Source organism: Macaca mulatta, chromosome 3 (genome assembly GCF_049350105.2).
Source record: "Macaca mulatta isolate MMU2019108-1 chromosome 3, T2T-MMU8v2.0, whole genome shotgun sequence".
NCBI classification, from domain to species: Eukaryota; Metazoa; Chordata; class Mammalia; order Primates; family Cercopithecidae; genus Macaca; species Macaca mulatta.
In genome coordinates, this window is record NC_133408.1 from 168,950,812 (window position 1) to 168,973,900 (window position 23,089).

A 23,089-nucleotide genomic window follows, 5' to 3' on the forward strand; every position below is an offset into this window, starting at 1 on the left:
TTACCGATGTGAGCCACTGTGCCCAGCTCTGCTACACTCCTTCAGATCTCTAGTTCTTAATCATTTTTAGTCAGAAGGTCAATATACAGGATTACCTTTTTGCTATAGTTACCTATAACTATGTAGTCTTTTTTTTTTTTTAAATTGAGGTGTAAAATACACAAATACTAAGTCTACAGCACATACAACACCATCCACATTGAGATATTGAACGTTCTCATCTCTGTAGAACATTCTCTTATACTCTTTCCCTGTTGGAAGCTCCCTGCCTCTCACCCCTGCCCCTATGTAACCACTATTCAGACTTATATCACCCCATAAATTAGCTTGTCTGTTTCTGAACTTGAGCTCTACTTATTTAATACTGTTAGCTGTAATACTGTAGCCTGACCCTCCACACCAACACCAGCTTCTACACTTTGTTTTTTACCCTGTAGTACTTTTTCTTTCTTCTGTCTCTCTTACCACTTTCTAACATATAATTTATTATGTTTGATATTTATTGTCTCTCTCCTGGAATCTAAGCTGTACAAGGGCAGGGATTTTTGTTCTGTAACCACCCAAAACAGTCCCTAATACACAGTAAGTGTTTGATAAATATTAGTGAAATGAATGAATAAGAGGACTGATGAATGGATGTAAATTTGTAGGCAGTCCAGATGGGAGGATTCAGAAATTGAAGAAAATCCCATGTTGTATTTTTATGTTTTTAGAGAATAAGGGATAAAGTTGTCTTTTGGGAGTGCAGAGGAGGTGATGGGATTGGGGTTTTGAAGACAGTGAAGGAAGTTTGAAATGTTAGGAGCATGGGAGATTGAGGATTTGGGCAACATAGATTTATTGCTTATTGTTGGATCCTCAGTGTTCTGGCTGTGTATAATACCAGCCAATGTGGTTGAATGAGTTACTTCAGCAGAACTTAGCTCAGGTGTAGAAACAGAGAAAGCTGACAGTGTTTTTTGCTGTGTAGGTTCAGTGGAAGGCCAGAGAGATAAAGGAGTTAGCCAGATACTGACTGAAGTGATAAGACTTTGAGTTTTGGCTAGCCTGAGAAGGAAGTGATAGGCAAGAAAAACAGATTGGGATAGTATAAAAGGATCGTTTCCAGAGGTGTGGTTGAGTTCAAGCTATTTCCAAATAGACATAATGAAAAAAATAGAATGAGATATTGATAAAAGGATTAGCAGTTGTCATAAAAGTTAAGATACCATAGTTGATTGGTTTTAAGGAATACTTTCTTTTCCGTTTTAACGTTTCTAAAGTTGAGATGCCAGTTTAATTGGTAACACTTTCTTCTTACTATTATGTGAAATGATGGCAAGTCTTCCAATTAGTGGCAGATTTGATGAAATACAGTATGTGAATGTTAGATTCCAGAAGTGTAGCAGTTATAAGTACTGACAACATTACCAGGGTATGACCACTAGAGAATGTAACTAAAAAGGAGTCGAGATCAAGTATCTGATTAGATAAATTATGCCCATGGACTTCAAAGACGCAGAGTCATGAGCTAGTTGTAAGAGTTTTCAGCAAATGACATGGAGTGACTAGAGGTAGCAGATGACAGCATAGAAATAGGTAGATAGGAAAATTCACCTTCAAGTCATCCCTTCAAATCTCATGTGTCACTTTCTCAGAGATCTTCCCATAAATCTCCTCTCCTCAAGTCTAACTATGGTTTTCTTCTATACTGTCTCATAATATCTTATACTTTTTCTTGTATAATTCTTTATTCATTTCTAATTGCATATTTTGTTATGTAATTATATTATGTTTCTCTTTCACCAGACTGTAAACTCATTGACTGTAGTAATTGTTTTTATACAGTGCCTAGCACATTGTCTTAGCCCATTCAGGCTGTTACACAAACTACCATAGACTGGGTGACTTAAAAACAACAGTTTTTTTTTTTTTTTTTTTTTTTTGAGACAGAGTCTCGCTCTGTCGCCCAAGCTAGAGTGCAGTGGCACCATCTCGGCTCTCTGCAAGCTCCGCCTCCCGGGTTCACACCATTCTCCTGCCTCAGACTCCCGAGTAGCTGGGACTACAGGCGCACACCACCATGCCCGGCTAACTTTTTGTATTTTAAATAGAGACTGGGTTTCATCGTGTTTGCCAGGATGGTCTTGATCTCCTGACCTCGTGATCCGCCCGCCTCGGCCTCCCAAAGTGCTGGGATTACAGGCGTGAGCCACCGCGCCTGGCCAAAAACAACAGTTTATCTCTCATAGTTCTGGAGGCCAGGAAGTTCAAGAACAAGGCACCAACAGATTCGGTTTCTGGTTAGGGCCCACTTCCTGGTTCATAGAGAGCCATCTTCTCGCTATGTCCTCACATAGTAGAAGGGATGAGAGAGCTCTCAGCTCTCTTTTATAAGGGCACTGATCCCATTCAGTCCTCATGACCTAATCGTTTCCCAAAGGCCTCACTTCCAAATACTAGCACATTGGAGATTAGGTTTCAACATATGAATTTGGGCCAGGGGTGGGGTGGGGACACATAGGACACATTCTAGGCACTGAATAAATGAATTGAAGTAGAGATTGTGAGCTGTCTGTAACTAGATTAAAGATATATTACTCTGGAATAAGGTTCTAGAAGCCACAGTGACAGTACAGAGGACATTTTACTAAATTTGATTCTGTTTCAGTGGTTGGCTTATTTGCTGCATTTTTTAGCTTTATCTGTTTTCTCTGAGCCTCAGTTTCCTCCTGTTAGATTAAGATACTAATGCCTGTCTGACAGGGTTATGGTAACCATTAAATGAGTTTAGTATGGAAAGCACGTCATACAGCACCTACCATGTAGTTGGTGCTCTGTAAGTGATCGGCTGAATGGCCATCTTCATTTTTTTTCCTTCTGAAAAAAACCCTGTCTCACCTGGATCATTGCAGCTGACACCTGACTGATAGTCTTGCTTTTGTCCCTCCTCCCTCTCTTTTCTTCTCTACACTTATGCTGAATGATTCTTCTCAAACCCGGATCATGTCATCTTCCTTTTTTATATTTCTTTAACCTCTGCTCATTGTTACATGATCAAGTTCAGACCCCTTAGCTTGGAATTCAAAGCAGTTCAGGGTCCAGTGCCTTGGTTCTTTCCTAATCCCCTACTGTCCTGTGCTGCCATTTCTCTCCTGCCTTTCCTGTTACACTCCAGCAACATCATGTCATTTGTTTCCCATGCATCCCACATGTTCAGCACTCTTTACCTTTGCTCTGGAATTTCTCTCTGACTGAAATGTCCTTCTCCTTCTAGGTCTGATGGAGTCCTATTCGTTGTTAAAGTTACCACCTTTCCCAACCTTTATATATTTTCCTATAATTGCATGATTACACTGTTATAAATATAAATTTACATGTCTTTCTTTAAACAAGACTGAATTGCTTGAGGACAAAAGCTATGTATTTACCTTTATCCACAACACCTGTATCTAGTGGGTGATTAGTAAAAGTTGATTGAACCAAAGGGACTGTGGAGAATTTACAACCTGTTTGTTTTACCTAAAACAGTTACTAGAAGGAGATAGCTTTTGAGTATAGGTTTAACAAGGGAAAAATCTTAGGTGGGAATCCAATAGAGAGGGGAGAAAATGGTCAGTTATGAAAATTAGCAGTCAGCCATTTTAGTACTAATGTCAGGCCAAAATATGAACAATATTCATTTATCTAGGAAATTAACAATAGGACACAATTCTACTCTTGTTTCAGAGGCTGAAGAGGAGATACAAGAGATCTGACAGAAAAAACAAAATGAAACCCCAGAGGGCCAGAGAGACTTGACAGAAATGGCAGATAACAAACTTGGTTTGGGCCTGAAATGTGATCTGGCAGTCAAAGGAAAGCCAGTGCTATTCTGGGCAGCTAACAAAGAAGGGTTGTGCCACAGCATAGGGAGTTGGCAAGAGCCCACTGGGAGTATTACATTTAGCACAGTGTCAGCATGATAGAAACAGAAGGTGGTGAGCTCTGAGAGCAACTGTAGTGCTGAGGGGGATAAATACCTGAATTTATGAAGATCAGTTAACAAATTCAAGCATGCAGAGTTGACTGAATTCCAACTACAAGATCCAGGAGAGACACTCCCAAATATTTGAAGGGTGTTAACATTGGAAGAATAGTGGAATTATTTAGCCTGGACTACTGAACTTTGTAAGAAGGTGAAACCAAGGGCAGGGCAAATGTATACCTCTCTAAAAGAAATACCCTGATGTAGTTTTTGGGTGAGTCGGGTGCCTTCATCCCCCAGGACTTTTTGTAGTATGAAGCTGTAAGACCAAAATGAAAGATTTGAGAGTTCTTTCTCTGGAGAAATGGTTGAGGAATATTTTGATCTTGTGAATAAAGAGTTTTTGTCCCAGAGACAGATTATGAAGGGTTGATTTAATATTTATTAGCCATGCACAGTATATTAAGCACTGTATACAACACAGTACATAGTTCTTGAGGTTCTAAAATAAAACTACTGGCCATTATACGCTTTATGCATTCTCGGTGTGTTTCAATAGTTTAGAAACTTTGGCAAATTTCCTAAGACTTTCCCTTTGGAATAGAATGATGGAGGAAATAGGCCAAATGTAAATGTAAAACAAGAAGAGATGAAATCCTATTGAAACGAATGTTTCCTTTCACAAGCTGGCAAAACATATATCCTTGAGTCGAGAGTTTCCTCGGTGATGGGGATGAAGAAGCCTTGAGCTGATACATGATAGCATGTTTGTTCTTCAGGATATTTTAAATGCCAGATAGAGGTGCTATATTGCCTTCATTACTGGCCAGGTCTCTGTTATTTCTCAGTTCAAGATAGGTCAAGGGAAAATTCGTTGATTCACTTAGAGACAGTTCTGTTTCCTGAGGCAGATGTAGTTGAATTTTCAAGTGAAATGGTCAAAAAGCCCAGAGTATACTTAGATTTTTTAAAAAAAACTTTTATCTCTTCTTTTACATCTGGGCTTCATGACTTCCATCTGCTTGTCTACAGAAGCCATCATGCAATTTTAAAGATAATGTTAGGGATGAAGAATGTGGAGTCAGGTTCTATTTAAATAGGCAATGGAGTCTTTCATCAATTAACTAAATTATCTTATGCTCCCTGTGTCAGTGTAGATCCTCCAAATAGTCTTAAAGGCATAAGATTTATTGAACCACAAACAATCAGTTGGGAGGGAGCCGGGAGTAGTCAGGGAGAGCTTTTCAAATATAATGCAAGGCTAATACCTGTGAAGGAAGACTAGGAAGAAAAAGGTTGGGTAGAAAATCTTGCAGACCACAGCATAGTTGAGAAAATCCCAGCAATGCAAATGTAGAGTCCCCACGCAAAAGTTGCCTGTAAGCAGAATCCCATATGGGGCAGGTGGGCAGGCACTACTACCCCTGTCTTGCTCAGTCACTGACTGGGAGCAGCTTAGGCAAAGAGTGCTTTCAGTGTTCATGGGGCTGGTGGCTAGAGGCTAAACTGTGGTCCATACAATAGGTTCTCTTGAAGCAGATCTGAGCAACACATCTTGGCCACCACACTTCCCTAGCAAGCTTATTTATTTCATGACAAAGTTCACAAAGTTTTAAGGTGTCTTGCCATATAACATTTACAATAGCATAATAAATACTAGGGAAGATAGAAATAAAAGTAGAGGGCTGGGCGCAGTGGCTCACACCTGTAATCCCAGCACTTTGGGAGGCCAAGGCAGGCAGATCACAAGGTCAAGAGATCGAGACCATCCTGGCTAACACGATGAAACCCTGTCTCTATTAAAAATACAAAAAGTTAGCCGGGCGTGGTGGTGTGCGCCTGTAGTCCCAGCTACTCGGGAGGCTGAGGCAGGAGTAGGGTGTGACCCGGGAGGTGAAACTTGCAGTGAGCTGAGATCGCGCCACTGCACTCCAGCCTGGGCAACAGAGCAAGACTCCGTTTCAAAAAAAAAAAAAAAAAAAAGAAAAAGAAAAGTAGAAACTCAAAGAACTTACTATAATGTTCCTCTGGATAAACAAAAGTTTTCTGGGATATTTTTCAAGGAAGATTCACACTGAAAACTGAGGGATAATGACTTCATTGTCTACAATACTCGTGCAATAAATATATTCAGTTTTATTTTCTAATGTCTCTTTTATGTAGTGCATTTTGAGAAAACCCAAGGGTTTCACATTATAACACAACTCATTGATGATAAGTATGTGGAAGCTAAGATTATATAGAAGAGTCAGATAGCTGACAATGTGTATGGTTGGAATAGAGAATAGAACTCTGAATTTTCAGAGAAGGAAATGGACTGAACAGCATTTAAATAATCTTGCATAAATATGACTTCTGTCAAACAAATTTTGTGTTATTCTTTTTTTAAGAGACAGGTCTTGCTCTTTTGCCATGGCTAGACTTAAACTTCTGGCCTCAAGTGATCCTTCCGCCTCAGGCTCTTGAGTAGCTAGGACTACAGGCATGTGCCACTGTGCCCATATTATAAAACAAACTTTTGGTTAAAAGTTTGAAACAATAGACTATTCAAAAGTATATTCCTTAAAATAGAAAGTCTATTAACAGACCCAAAAGATATGTAATATAAGATAAAGGTGGCATTTTAAATCAATGGTGGCGGGTAGGACTGTGGAAGAGAATGGATTATTTAGTAAATGGTGTAGAGAAAGTTGGGTAGCCAATATGGAAAATAAACTTGTATTCATACCTCACATTTTATATCAGGATAAATTCCAAATGGATCAAATATTAAATGTAAGAAATGGAACTATGGTACTAAAAGAAACTATGGGAGAATTAAAAAACATAATTTTGTGTAGTATATACTGTGTGATAAAATATTGCAGAAGCCATGAAAGAATAGACTGTAATTTTTTTTTTTTTAATTTCAGTGAGTTTTTGGGGAACAGGTGGTGTTTGGTTACATGGGTAAGTTCCTTAGTGGTGATTTCTGAGATTTTGGTACACCCATCACCTGAGCCAGACTGTAAATTTGACTACATATATATATATTTTTAAATTTGGGGGTAGGGGAGGATGGCATGGCAAAAACTACTATAAGCAAAGTTAAAAGACGAGTGAGAAGCTGGGGAAAATATTGGCAACTCACAAAGGGCTGATTTCCCTAATATATAAAGAACTCTAAAAATCTGTGAGAAAAAGAAGAATAATCCAATAGAAATAATAGGCAAAGAATATGAACAGATAGTTCAGAAGAAGTGAAATACAATGTCACTTAAACTTATGAAAATAAACACAGGCCGGACACAGTGGCTCACACCTGTAATCCCAGCACTTTGGGAGGCCAAGGCAGGCGGATCACTTGAGGTCAGGAGTTCAAGACCAGCCTGGGCAACATGGTGAAACCTGTCTCTACTAAAAGTATAAAAATTAGCCAGACCTGGTGGTGCCCACCTGTAATCCTAACTACTTAGGAGGCTGAGGCAATCGCTTGAACCCAGGAGGCAGAGGTTGCAGTGAGCCAAGATCACACCACTGCACTCCAGCCTGGGCAATAGAGTGAGACTCCGTCTCAAAAAAAAAAAAAAAAAAAAGAAAAGAAAATAATCACAGTCTCACTCTTGATTAGGGGAATGCAAATAAAAACTACTCAGAGATACTGTTTTGATGTCTCAGATTGGCAAGTACCTGGAAATTTGGTAATAAACTCTATTAGAGAATATGTGGGGAAGCAGACGCACATTGGCAATTACTATCTGCTGTCTTATCACACTAGATTTGTTTGCATTTTCTAGAATCTTAAACATATAATATGAACTCTTACCTGGCTTCTTTCACTCAGCAAAATTATTTTGAGATTCATTCACGTTACAGCATGTATAAATAGTTCGTTCCTTTATAATTGAATAGATACACTACAATTTGTTATCAGATTTACTATTGATGGACATTTGGGTGGTTTTCAATATGGGGCTATTACACATAAAGCTGTTGTAAACATCCGTGAACAAGTCTTTGTCTGTACATATGCTTTCATTTTTTTAGGTAAATACAAAGGAGTGTAATAGCTAGGTCTTATGGCAGATTTATGCTTAGCTTTTATTAAAAACTGCAAACTGGTTTTTAAATTGGTTGTATTGTTTTACATTCATGCCAATAGTATGTGAGAATTCCCGTTTCTCCACATTTTAGTCGTTCTAATGGGTGTGTAGTGGTCTTTGTGTTTAATTTGCAATTCCATAATGTCTGATGATAAATCCATGTGCTTTTATTTTTCTTTATCTTTGTAAAAATGTGGGTGTCTTTTTGCCTCATTTTTAATTGGGTTGTTTGTCTTTTTGTTGTAAGTGTTCTTTATATGTTCTAAATATAAATACATTGCCACATAATCTATTTTGTAAATATTTTCTACCAGTCTGTTTGGCACAGTGTCTTTTTATCATCGTTTGTTTGTTTGTTTATTTGAGATAGAGTCTCCTTCTGTTGCCTAGGCTGGAGTGCAATGGCACGGTCTCAGTTTACTGCAACCTCTGCCTTCCAGGTTCAAGTGATTCTCCTGCATCAGCCTCCTAAGTAGCTGGGATTACAGGTGCATGTCACCATGCATGACTAATTTTTGTATTTTTAGTAGAGATGTGGTTTCACCATGTTAGCCAGGTTGGTCTCGAACTCCTGACCTCAAGTGATCCACCGCCCATCCCAAAGTCCTGGGATTATAGTCATGAGCCACCACATCTGACCTTATCACAGTTTTTAAAATTTTGAGATATAAATAATATGCCATAAAATCTTCCTTTTTGAAGTTCAGTGGTTTGTAGTGTATTCACAAGGTTGTACAACTATCAGCATCACTGATTCCAGAACATTTTTACCATCCCCTAAATAAATTCCCCTACCTATTAGTGGTGGTATTTTCCTCTCCCCAACCCCTGGCAACTACTAACCTACTTTCTGTGTCTCGATTTGCTGATTCTGGGCATTCATATAAATGGAATCATACAACGTATGATCTTTTGTGTCTGGCTTCTTTGACTTAGCACATATCATTACTTCATTCCTTTTTATTGCCAAGTAATGTTACATTGTATGGATACGCATTTTGTTTATCCAGTTATCAATTGATGCACATTTGTAAAATACAATGAATGTCTGTATCTTAACCTTGAATCCTACAACCAAGCTAGACTCATATTAGCTCTAGTACAGTTTTTTTGTAAATTCCATAGGTTTTCTGCATAGGTAATTGTTTCACCTGTAAATAAAGACAGTTTTACTTTTTTCTTTCCAATTTGATTCCTTTTATTTCCTTTTTTATTGTGCTGATTAGAACTTGCCATACAGTGTTGAATAGAAATACACAGAAGATTCTTGTTCTCACTGTTAAGAAGAAAACATTCAGTTTTTCATCCTAAGTATAATGTTAACTGTAATTTTTGCGGATGTTCTTTATCAAGTAAAGGCGTTCTGTTCTAGTCTTAGTTTTCCAACAATTTTTATTAGGAATAGATCGTGGATTTTGGAAATACTTTTTTCTGCACCCATTGAGATGACCTTACGGTTTTTCTTTTTTGGTTTGTTGATATAGTAAGTCATACTGATTGATTTTCATATGCCAAACCAGTCTTGCATTATGAGATAAACCCCACTTGGTTGTGATATTATTCTTTTCATATATTGCTGAAATAGATTTTCTAAAAATTTGTTAAGAACTTTTACATCTGTGTTAGTGAGAAACATTAGTCTGTGGTTTTCTTCTCTTACTATGTCTTTCTATGGTTTTGGTATCTGGGTAATGCAAACCTTGTAGGATGGGTTAGAAAGTATTTCTCCTTCAGTTTTCTGGGAGGGTTTGTATGGAATTTCTATTCTTTCTTTCTTTTTTTGTTTGTTTGTTTTGTTTTTGAGATAGAGTCTTACTCTGTTGCCCAGGCTGGAGGGCAGTGGCATGATCTCGTGATCTCGGCTCACCTTAACGTCCACCTCCCAGGTTCAAGCGATCCTCCTGCCTCAGCCCTTGCTAGTAGCTGGGATTACAGGCATGCGCCACCATGCCCACCTAATTTTTGTATTTTTAGTAGAGATGGGGTTTCTCCTTGGCCAAGCTGGTCTTGAACTCCTGACCTCAGGTGATCCGCCCGCTTTGGCCCCCCAGAGTGCTGGGATTACAGGCTATTTCTTCTTTAAACATTTGGAATTTACCAAGTAAGCCATCTGGGCTATGTTTTTGTTTTTTTTGTTTTTTTGGGGTGTGTGTGTGTGTGTGTGTGTGTGTGTGTGTGTGTGTGTGTGTGTATAGGAAGGTAAGGTGTGTTTTTTTTTTTTTTTTTAGATGGAATCTTACCCTGTTACCCAGGCTGGTGTCCAGTGGCATGATGTTGGCTCACTGCAACCTCTTCCTCCTGCGTTCAAGCGATTCTCCTGTCTCAGCCTCCCGAGTAGCTGGGATTACAGGCACCCACCACCACATCTGGCTAATTTTTGTATTTTTAGTGGAGACGTGGTTTTGCCATGTTGGCCAGGCTGGTCTCGAACTCCTGACCTCAGGTGATCTTCCCGCCTTGGCCTCCCAAAGTGCTGGGATTACAGGCGTGAGCCACTGCGCCCAGCCAAGTAAGGTTTTATAAACCACAAATTTAATATCTTTAGTAAATATAGAGCTATTTAGATTTACTCTTGAATGACCTTTGTGCCTTTCAAAGTATTTGTTGAATGTCTTAGCAAAAAGCTGTTCATAATTTTTCTTTTTTCTTTTTTTTTTTTTGAGACAGGGTCTCACTCTGTTGCCCAGGCTGGCATGCAGTGGCATGATCTCTGCTTACTGCAGCCTCTGCCTCCTGGGCTCAAGCCATCCTCCCACTTCACCCTCCCAAGTAGCTGGGGCTATAGGCATGCATCACCATGCCTGGCTAATTTTTGTATTTTTTTAGGGGTGGGGTTTTGCCAGGTTGCTCAGGCTGATCTCAAACTTCTGAGCTTGAGCTCAAGTGATCCACCTGCTTCAGCCTCCCAAAGTGCTGGGATTACAGGTGCGAGCTACCACGCCTGGCCTATTTTCTTATTTTTATTTTAAAATTGTAGAATTCTAGTGAGGTCACCTCTGTCATTCTTGATATTATTCATTTGGATCTTCTCTCTTTTTCTCCTGATCAGTCTGGCTAAATGTTTATGTATTTCATTGATCTCAAAGAACACCATTTGGTTCCATTGATTTTCTCTATTGCTTTTCTCTTTTTTATTTTAAAATTTCTGCTGTGGAAAAAAATCTTCTGTTTGCTTGTGGTTTGTTGATTCTTTTTCCAGTTTCTTAAGGTGGAAACTGAGGTTTTTTATCTGAGACTTTTCTTCTTTTCTTTTTCTTTCTTTCTTTTTTTTTGAGATGGAGTTTCGCTCTGTCCCCCAGGCTGGAGTGCAGTGGCGCGATCTTGGCTCACTGCAAGCTCCGCCGCCTCCCGGGTTCACGCCATTCTCCTGCCTCAGCCTCCTGAGAAGCTGGGACTACAGGCGCCCGCCACCACGCCCAGCTAATTTTTTTGTATTTTTAGTAGAGACGGGGTTTCACCGTGTTCGCCAGGATGGTCTCGATCTCCTGGCCTTGTGATCCGCCCACCTCAGCCTCCCAAAGTGCTGGGATTACAGGCGTGAGCCACCGTGCCCGTCTTCTTTTTTAATAGAGGTATTTTGTACTATAAATTTCCCTCTAAGTGCTCCTTTAGGTGCATTCCACAGATTGTGATTTGCTGTGTTTTTAGTCTGTTCAAAATACTTTAAAATTCTCTTGTTTGTTCCTTTTACTCCTGGGTAATATAGAAGTGTTATATATAATTTCAAAATATTTGAGGCATTTTCCAGACATGTTTCTGTTTTCTAATTTAATTTCATTGTGTTCAGAGAACATACTTTGTATGACTTGAATTCTTTTAAATTTATTTAGATTCATTTTATGGCCCAGAATATATTTTATATTGTTAAATGTTCTGTATACCCTCAAAAAGAATATGTTTTCTGCTCTTGTTGGGTTGAGTGTTCTATAAATGTCAATTAGGTCAAGTTGGTTGTTAGTATTGTTAAAGTCTTCTGTATCTTTCCTGCTTTTTCTATTTGTCCTATCAATTAATAAGAGAAAGGTGTTGAAATTTGTAGCTAGAATTGTGGGTCTATTTCTCTTGGCAGTTTTGTCAGTGTTTGCTTCATGTGTTTGAAACTTAGTTACCAGATACACAACATTTAGGATTATGTCCTTTTGATGAATTGACTTCTTCATGATTATGAAAGGATATCCTTTAGTCCTGGTAATATTCTTTGTTCTGAAATATACTTTACTTGATATTAATATAGCCCTTTTAGCTGGTTTTTTTTTTTTTGACAGAGTCTAGCTCTTTCACCTAGGTTGGAGTGCAATGGCGCGATCTCAGCCCACTGCAACCTCTGCCTCCCAGGTTCAATGATTCTCCTGCCTCAGAGTCTCAAGTAGCTGGCATTACAGGCACCTGCCATTATGCCTGGCTAATTTTTGTATTTTGTAGAGTCGGGGTTTCACCATGTTGGCCGGGCTGGTCTTGAACTCCCAACTTTAGATGATCCGCCTGCCTTGGCCTCCCGAAGTGCTGGGATTACAGGCATGAGCCACCGTGCCCGGACCAGCTTTCTTTTGATTAGTATTAGCATAGTATATCTTTTTCCATTCTTTTTCTTTCAGAATGATTTTATCTTTATATTTAAAGTACATTTCTTATAGGCAGCATATAGGTAGGTCTTGCTTTTATCCAGTCTGACAATCTCTACCTTTTAATTGGGATGTTTAGACCATTTACATTTGATGTGATTATTCATATGGATGAGTGTAAATCTACCATCTTGCTGTTTGTTTTCTATTTGTCCCACCTCTTCTTTGTTCTCCTTTTCTTCTTCTGTTTCTTTTGGATTAAGCATATTGTAATCATTCAGTTTTACCTCCATATTGGCTTATTACTTTTTTTTTTTTTTTGAGATGGAATTTTGCTCTGTCACCCAGGCTGGAGTGCAGTGGTACAATCTCGGCTCACTGCAAGCTCTGCCTCCCAGGTTCACACCATTCTCCTGTATCAGCCTCCTGAGTCGCTGGGACTACAGGCACCTGCCACCATGCCCGGCTAATTTTTTGTATTTTCAGTAGAGACGGGGTTTCACCATGTTAGCCAGGATGGTCTCGATCTCCTGACCTCATGATCCGCCTGCCTTGGCCTCCCAAAGTGCTGGGATTACAGGTATGAGCCACTGCGCCCGGCCTGGCTTATTACTTCTGTTTCCTTTTTTGTAGTTGTTTTAGGGTTTATGGTGTAAATGGTGTACATCTTTAACTTATCAGACACTCCCTTCATGTGATATTACGGCACTTCACATATAGTATGTCAATCTTATAATAGTATATTTCCATTTCTCCCCACTCAGCCTTCACATTATTATTGTCATACATTTTAGTTCTGCATATAACTCTGCAGTACCTTTTTATTTATTTTTCTATACAAACTTTCAAGGATATCTAAATAATTGTAAAAAATGTTTGTATTTACCATTTTTGGTACTTTTCATTCTTTTGTGTAGATCTCTTTCCATGTAGTATAATTTTCCTTGTGCCTGAGGGACTTCCTTTAACATTTCTTATACTGCACACCTGGTAGTGATGCTTTTTTTTAGCTTTTATACATCTGGAAAAGTCTGTATTTTGCCTTTGTTTTTGAAGGATATTTTTACTGGATATACAATATTAGGTTTACAGGGATTTTTGTTTCAGTTTTTAAAGATGTTTCATTGCTGTATTGTCACTTGCATGGTTTCCTATGAGAAGTCTCTTGTTAACCATACTCTTTTTCATTTGCACATAATGTGGGGTTTTTTCCCTCCCAATGCTTTTAAGTTTTCTTCTTTATCATTAGTTTTGAGCAATTTGATTGTGATGTTCCTTGGTGTAATTTTGTTTGTACCTTTTGTGCTTGGGGTTTGTTGAGCCTTTTGGATTAATGTATAGTTTTCATGAAATTTAGAAAACTTTCAGCCGTTATTCTATTTTCTATACCCCTTTTCTTTCCTTTCCTTTGGAGATTCCATTTATATGTAATTAGACCAGTTGAAGTTGCCCTCCAGCTCATGAATGTTCTGGGTTTGTTTTGTTTTGTTTTGTTTATTTTTTTTGAGACTGAGTCTCGCTCTCTTGCCCAGGCTGGAGTGTAGTGGCTTAATCTCAGCTCACTGCAGCCTCCACCTCCTGGGTTCAAGCAATTCTCCTGCCTCAGCCTCCCAAGTAGCTGGGACTACAGGCACGTGCCACCATGCCTGGCTAATTTTGTATTTTTAGTAGAGGTGGGATTTCACCATATTGGCCAGGCTGGCCTCAAACTCTTGTCTTCAAGTGATCTGCCCATCTTGGCCTCACAAAGTGCTGGGATTACAGGCGTGAGCCACCTTGCTTGGCTTACATTTTTTTAATGTGATTTTTAAATGACTCTATAATGTGTTCCACTTGGCTGAATGTCTAAGATTTTCTTCCTTTTTTCCATTAATCAAAATAATAGTGTGATGAACATTTGTATACAAAAATATTTGTATACATCTGTGATCATTTTCTTAGAATAAATTTCTCCTTAAGACTTTTAATATATGTTGCAAAATGCTGTCCATGTATTTTTGTATCACATAAAAAACAAAACAAAAAACTCCTGGCTGGGATTACTGATACCTGTAATCCCAGCACTTTGGGAGGCTGAGGTGGGTGGATCACCTGAGGTCAGGAGTTCGAGACCAGCCTGGCCAACATAGTAAAACCCCATCTCTGCTAAAAATAAAAAAATTAGCCGGGCATGGTGGTGGGCACCTGTAATCCCAGCTACTTGGGAGACTGAGGCAGAAGAATTGCTTGAACCAGGGGCGGAGGTTGCAGTGAGCTGAGATCATGCCACTACACTCCAACCTGGGTGAAAGAGCGAGACTCCAACTCAAAAAAAAAAAACAAACAAAAACACACACACACAAAAACAAAAAAACCTCCTATGAAAACTGCTAGTTTTAATGGCAGGGGAACATTCAACTACTTGAACTCCTATTCTTTAGGAAGGGCCAGGATTGCTTGCTTGACACCAATATGTCAGAATTTTAAAGTGAAACTTTAAGACTAAGAAGAAACTAACCATATGAGGAATAGGGGAAAAAGAATTTCAAGTAGAATGAACTGCAGTGCAAAGCCTCAAGATCCAAGGGATATTAGAAGAATGGAGAGAAACCAAGGGTAGCTAAAGTATAGTGAGAAAGAGAGTCTTTTCTAAAAGGAGATTGCAGAGAGGCGAGGACTGGATCATGTAGGACCCAGAGGGCCAAGGCAGCTGTGCTTTGGACTTTATTCTAAGTGCTGTGATAAGCTGTTGAAAGGCTGTAAGCTGGAGAATTTATGGTGTTGTGTAGAGGAAGATGGTTTAGAGAGTGGCAAGAGTGGAAGCAGGATGACCAGCTAGAAGATACGATTCTTCACTATTTCTCGATCACTTTATCATGTATCTTAACATATGTTACTGCTATGGACTGAATGTCTGTGTTCCTCCCAAATTCGTATGTTGAAGCCCTAATGCCCAGTGTTATGGTATTAGGAGGTGGGGCCTTTGGGAGGTAGTTAGGTTTAAATGAGGTCATAAGTGTGAAGTCTCCATGATGGGATTGGTACCCTTATAAGAAGAGGAAGAAACACCAGAGCTTCCCTTCTCCACCATATGAGGATACAGCAAAACAGTGGCTAGTTGTCTGCAAGCCAAGAAGCAGGATCTTGCTGAGAACTAGATTTGTCGCACGTTGATCTTGGCCTTCCTAGCCTCTAGAACTGTGAGGAATAAATGTCTGTTGGTTAATCCACCTAGTCTGTGGTATTTTGTTGTAGCAGGTCAAGCAGACTAAAACATCGAGGAAGTGATAAATAAGAAAATATAATTTGAGACCGAGTCCTGCTCTGTCGCCCAGGCTGGAGTGCAGTGGCGCGATCTTGGCTCACTGCATCCTCTGCCTCCTAGGTTCAAGCAGTTCTCTGCCTCAGCCTCCTGAGTAGCTGGGATTACAGGTGCCCACCACCACACCTGGCTAATGTTTGTATTTTTAGTAGAGACGGGGTTTTACCATCTTGACCAGGCTGGTCTTGCACTCCTGACCTTGTGATCCACCCACCTCGGCCTCCCAAAGTGCTGGAATTACAGGCATGAGCCACCACGCCCGGCCAAGAAGAAAGATATTTTCATATTTTAGTTTATTATTTTTATTATTATTTCAGACAGAGTCTTACTCTGTCACCCAGGCTGTAGTGCAGTGATGTGATCATGACTCACTGCAGCCTCAAACTCCCAGGCTCAAGTGATCCTCCTGACTCAGCCTTCCCAGTAGCTGGTACTACGGGTGTGCACCACCACGCCTGGCTAATTTTTTAATTTTTCTTTTGTAGAGATGAGGTCTCACTATGTGGATTAGCCTGGTTTTGAACTCTTGGCCTCAAGTAATCTTCCTATGTCTGCCTCCCAAAGGGCTGCATTGCAGGCATGAGCCACCATGCTCAGCTGAGAAAACTATTTTAAAAGTAGTGGAAAGCAGGCCGGGCGCGGTGGCTCAAGCCTGTAATCCCAGCACTTTGGGAGGCCGAGACGGGCGGATCACGAGGTCAGAAGATCAAGACCATCCTGGCTAACACGGTGAAACCCCGTGTCTACTAAAAATACAAAAAAATAAGCCGGGCGAGGTGGCGGGCGCCTGTAGTCCCAGCTGCTCGGGAGGCTGAGGCAGGAGAATTGCGCGAACCCGGGAGGCGGAGCTTGCAGTGAGCGGAGATCTGGCCACTGCACTCCAGCCTGGGCGACAGAGCGAGACTCCGTCTCAAAAAAAAAAAAAAAAAGTAGTGGGAAACTATCACATTATTCCCTTTGGCTAGTTATGCTGCATTTCCTGATTTGGCTTTTTTGTTTTGTTTTGTTTTGTTTTTGAGACAGAGTCTCACTCTGTTGTCCAGGCTGGAAGGCAGTGGCACAATCTTGGCTTATTGCAACCTCTGCCTCTTGGGTTCAAGTGATTCTCCTGTCTCAGCCTCCCAAGTAGCTGGGATTACAGGCACTGGCCACCACGCCTGGCTAATTTTTGTCTTTTTGTATTTTGTTTTGTTTTGTTTTTTTGTTTTGAGACGGAGTCTCGCTCTGTCGTCCAGGCTGGAGTGCAGTGGCGCGATCTCAGCTCACTGCAACCTCCGCCTCCCGGGTTCAAGTGATTCTCCTGCCTCAGACTCCCGAGTAGCTGGGATTACAGGTGCATGCTGCCACGCCTGGCTAATTGTATTTTTAGTAGAGACGGGGTTTCGCCATATTGGTCAGGCTGATCTCGAACTTCTGACTTCGTGATCCGCCCGCCTCTGCCTCCCAAAGTCCTGGGATTACAGGCATGAGCCACTGCGCCCGGCCTTGGCTAATTTTTGTACTTTTAGTAGAGATGGGGTTTCGCCGTGCTGACCAGGCTGGTCTTGAACTCCTGACCTCATGATCCGCCCGTCTCGGCCTCCCAAAGCACTGGGATTACAGGTTTGAGTCACTGTGCTCAGCCTTTTTTATTTTTATTTTTTGAGACAGGGTCTCACTTTGTCACCCAGACTGGAGTGCAGTGGCACAATCTCAGCTCACCGCAACCTCTGCCTCCCAGGCTCAAGTGATTCTTCTGCCTCAGCCTCCCGAGTAGCTGGTATTACAGGCGCGTGCCACTACCACTCAACTAATTTTTGTATTTTTAGTAGAGATGGGGTTTCACCATGTTGGCCAGGCTGCTCTTGAACTCCTGACCTCAAATGATCCACCTGCCTCGGCCTCCCAAAGTTCTGGGATTATAGGCATGAGCCACCATGCCCGGCCTGATTTGACTTTCTAATGCTATTGCTGCATACCTAACATTTTTCTTCTATTTTATGACATCCCTAATCAGTATTTAAGCTTTGAATGTTTATTCTCCTATTTTGCCTAATTTGTTTTTCTCCTTTATTTTTTTAAATACATAGAGTCTTTTATTATGCTTCTAATATAGTGTTCTCAAACTGATTTGAGTGTGGATTTTAAATTTTTTAAAATGAAATATCTGCCTGGGACACCCTTTGAAAAGCTAGGCCAGAGGATTGGGTTCCAGTGATTACCAAAAGCTTATGGTCAACCCAGTGAGAGAATGCAGTAAAAGAATTACAACGAAATACAACCAAAGCAATGAGAGAATACCTTGCAGGAGCTGGTCCTGGACCTGCTATTAATGTTTTTTATTTTGTTTTGTTTGAGATAGGGTCTCACTCTGTTGCTTGGGCTGGAGTACAGTGGCGTGATCACAGCTCACTGTAGCTTCCACCTCCTGGGCTGAAGTGATCTTCCCACCTCAGCCTCTCAAGTAGCTAGGACTGCAGGGCAAGTACTACCACGCCTGGCTAATTTTTTTTGTTTTTTGCACAAATAAGGTCTGCCTGTGTTGCCCAGACTGGTCTCAAACTCCTGAGCTCAGGCAGTCCTCTACCTTGGCCTCCCAAAATGCTGGGATTACAGGCATGAATCATGAGCCACCATGCCTGGTCTATTAATGTCTGTAGATTGATTTCTTAGATAATGATGTAGAGATTATGTTAATCATGAATATGGATGTGATATTACACCAGGGCAGGAATGAAGGCAATCGTGTGAGAGGGGAATGGGGCTTTGGAATCTGTGAATCAGGTTAAAATCTTAGTTTTAGCCTTTGCTAGGCTGAGGAGCCTTTGGCAAGTTGCCTAATTTCTTTGTCTTCAGTGTCTTCATTTGTAAAATGAATAGGATGACACCTACCTTGTGTGGTTTTTGTGAAGAGCAGATAAGATGTGTAAGGTATAAATTTCTTTATCCAGTTTTATTGTTCTGTACCATCGTGGAAGATGGGGATAGAATCTGTTATAATGTTAATAAATTGGAGAAGGGGCAAAGCAAACAAAGAAATTTAGTGAGAATAGTTCTGAATAAATATAAATATAGCATGTAGGATCAACAAGGTATAAGGGTTTTTTACTTGGATGTTTGGAATCTTGGGAATAGAAAACCTTTTTAAAAATTTTAATTTTTTAAAAGACAGATGGGATCTCACTCTGTTTCCCAGGCTGGAGTACAGAGGCACAATCATAGGTGAGCTTGAGCTCACCTCCTGGGCTGAAGGAATTTGCCTACCTTAGCCTCCTGAGTAGCTGGGACAACAGGAATGCACCAGCATGCCTGGCTAATTTATTTTCTTTGTACAAGTGGGTTTTCACTATGTTGCCTGGGCTGGTTTCAAATTCCTGGCCTCAAGTGATCCTCTCACCTTGGCCTCCGAAAGTGCTGGGATTATAGATGTGAGCCACCGCACCCTGCTCAAAAGCTATTCTTAAACAAGACTCCAAACATCAAGTAAAAAACATTTATACAAAAAAGAATACCATAAACAATGTTGAAAATTAAGCTATATACTGGGAGGAAATGTTTGTAATGTATATGTCTACAAATCAATAAGAAATAGACACACAAACCAATAGAAATATGGGAAAAGATACAAACTAGAATTACAAAGATGAGATATTACAAATGAATATGTCCACCTTCACTAGTAATTAAAAATACAAATTAAAGTGAGATACCATTTCTGTACATTATATTAGAAAAATTTTAAAAGTTAATATTGGGTATTGACAAGGGTATAAAAATGAGTACATTCATACATGGTTGATAGAAGAATGAGTTTCTACATCCTTTTGGAAGACTGTTTGGCAGTAGTTATCAAAATAAAAAGTGCTCATGTTCTTTGACTCTCCAATTCCATTTTGTAGTACTTACCCTGAAGAAATATTCACACAATCCATAAAGGCACTGGTACAAGAACATTTTTACTGCAGCAGTGTTTGTAATAGTGAAAAATGGAAACAATAAAGTAACAAAAGAATGATTAAATGAACCATATGTAGTACACTCATGCAATGAAATATTTTCCAGTCTTTCAAAAGAATGATACAGATCTATATATTTGGACATGGAATGGTTTCCAGGATACTTTGGTACATTTTTTAAAAAAGGAAATTAATAAACCACTTTTGTAGTAGGATGGTGTATGACCATATTTGTATTTAAAAAATTATGAACATGTCTATGAATTCATAGATAAAGGTCTGGAAGGGTGAACTTCAAATTGTTAGTCAGCATAAACAACTTCTGTACTTTAGGCTTCTATAAATAAAAATGAGACTGAAAAGGTACTGTAAGAAGCCATCAGAGATTGTTTTCTAAATATGACATAAAACCCATGATTCACAAGAGCAATACATTTAATGACATAAAAATTAACCTCCACATATGGCAAACTTCCAGCATTTCTGAAGTGATGGGGTTTTCTATTAGAATCCTATAGTTTTTCATTCTAAAACATAGATTATTCAAAGATTTGCATATTTTTAATGTAGAAAACTCTATGTGGATGAAGGGGTGAGGAAATGAACATTTTTATACACCCTAATAGAAATATAAATTGGTGCTTTTCTGGCGGGTACTTTGGCAATAGAGAACATGTTATCTCTTTTGACGAGTTCTACTTACAGGAATTTATTTAACGAAAAACAATCACAGACATAAATGTTTAGATTTAGCATTTATTGCATTGTTATTTATAATATTATAAATTTAGAAACAATATCTGACAATAAAAGATTTTAAATAAAGTAGGCTACATTTATTCAGTAGAATACTAGCCACATAATATATTGTAGAAGTATAAAATTGATGCAGTGTATGTTGTTGAGTGCTTACTACATACCAGATTTGTTCTAAGTACATTATTAATATTATTTAATCCTGGCTGGGCACAGTGGCTCCACGCCTATAATCCCAGCTCTTTGGGAGGCCAAGGCGGGCAGATCACGAGCTCAGGAGTTCAAGACCAGCCTGGCCAAAATAGTGAAACCCCGTCTCTACTAAAACTACAAAAATTAGCCAGGTGAGGTAGCATGCACCTGTAGTCCCAGCTAGTCGGGAGGCTGAGGCAGGAGAACCTCTCGAACCCGGGAGGTGGAGGTTGCAGTGAGCCGAGACTGCACCATTGCACTCCAGCCTGGGCAGCAGAGTGAGACTCCATCTCAAAAAAATAATTTAGTTTAAAAATATGTATATAAAATTTAATCCTTAGAATTAGTAAGTGAGATAATCATTTCTTATTTCCATTTTACATATGAAGTAACTTGGGCACTGAGAGAAGTTAAATAACTTGTCTAAAATCACATAGTGGGAAAGCTGGGACTCAACTTTTATCTGTCTGACTTTAAAATTCATACTGTCAATTACTATATTTAATGATTTTATAGATATAAAAATATGGCATGATGCATAAAAAAGGTTATAAGATGATATCATTTTTTTGAAGAAGGATTCTAAAATGTCAGCAATGGTAATAGTTGAGTATTGGGAAAATGGTTGATTTTTGTCTCTTCTTTTATTATTGTTTTCCACAGTGAATATGAATGACTTTCATAACTATAGTTTTTAAGAGATACTGATTTCATAGCAGAAGGGTGGAGTGTATTAAAAAAATAATTATTCCTTCTTCCCCTCTGTTTCTGGATGTATTTCTGAGATATATTTCTGAGTCTGGGTGTGTTCACTCCTGACATTGCCTGTAATTGCCTCTTGGCACTAGTTTATAAAAACTAGAAAGTTGAAACAGTGATGTTATTCTGAGATCTGAAGATATAGGCAGATGAAATATGTTTATATAATGACATTTTAACCTTTATTCAGTTCCCTAGATCTGGGACCAGGGCCACTGGTAACAGGATTCAGAAGCACAGTACCACACAGTGAGCAGTTCCCCAGACTTGTCTCTTTGAGGTTTTGACTAGAAAATCCTTCTTCACCTCTCCTTTCTCCTAATTCCTTTTTAATTAGAGTCTTTTAACCTGGAGGAACATAATTTGAGCCGATCATAAACAAATAGCTCTCTTTTGTGCTTGACTTTATGCATTTCTGTTGCCATGTAAACCAAATAAAGCTAGTTGTGAGCAAACCAGCTGCTGCCTGCAGCCTCCTTCCCTAGAGGAAGGGGGAAAGGGTGGTGAAGGTATTTGGGAAGGACTATAAGAAGGGTAGAAATTGAGGGAAGAGAGTATTCTGTTTACATTTCTGGTCCTGATTCTCACTCTGTTTATTCAGCTATTTAGAATATGATGACTATAGTTAACTTAGTCATTCTTCCCAGCAACTGAGAGATCTAGGTGACTAATAATTTTTTCTCCATTTGTTTGCATGTTGGAAATGGTTACTATTGAGGGGTGGAATTAATAGAGTCTAAGCTATCTTTCAGGACTGGAAAACTTGGAAAATGAATGGTTGTAGGGAATAGCATGGGGTCTAGGATTTTTTGTTTCAAAGAGTTATACTTTGGGTACTGGCATTAAAAAGTAGTTCCAGGGACCAGGCATGGTGGCTCATGCCTGTAATCTCAGCACCTTAAGAGGCTGAGTCCAGAGGATTGCTTGAGGCCAGGAGTTCAAGATCAGCCCTGGCAACTTAGCGAGATCTCATCTCTACCAAAAAAAGTTCCAGAGTGTCTAATTGAATGCGCCCTAGAAGCACTGTGCAAAGACTACATATAGCTAGTTAGTGACTGTCAGGCATTTACACTCAATTGAAAGGACATGACAGCTGAGGCCTAAAACACATGACATAGCAACTAGGTAAGTACTTGGAATCATTAATGAAAAGACAGTAAGGTGTTTGCTTAAATTATAAATATTGATTGGGGCAGTAGAGGTAATACATTATTGTGAGAAGAGAAGAGTGTGGCAGTTACTCATTTAGTTCAGATATAGGGGAAAAAAGTCATCTCTTCTCTGAGCTTAGGAAACTTTGGAAGTCAATTAGCATCAGATACACCAATCCTCAGACGCTATAGTGCCATCCAAAGCTAAATATTGTCATTCAGATGATCCAGTTCATCCTTAAGCTAGGAAAGAGCAAAAATTAAATAAGAAGAAACACTGTAATAATCTTAAGTTTCTCACTGGGCCATAAGGTTGATAGTGAACTTATGTGTAAATATCCAAAAACATTTTTTTCATGGCCCAGTCCTCGTTTCTTATTATTTAAAATACAAATATGAATAATG

At 39.4% G+C, this 23,089-nt stretch overlaps 1 protein-coding gene across 8 annotated transcripts in view; it reads left to right on the forward strand.

Annotated features, from left to right (window-relative positions):
* AHCYL2 (adenosylhomocysteinase like 2) overlaps positions 1 to 23,089 on the forward strand; it is a 212,708-nt gene that overhangs the window by 89,421 nt on the left and 100,198 nt on the right. The gene's annotated exons all lie outside the window — the stretch shown is intronic.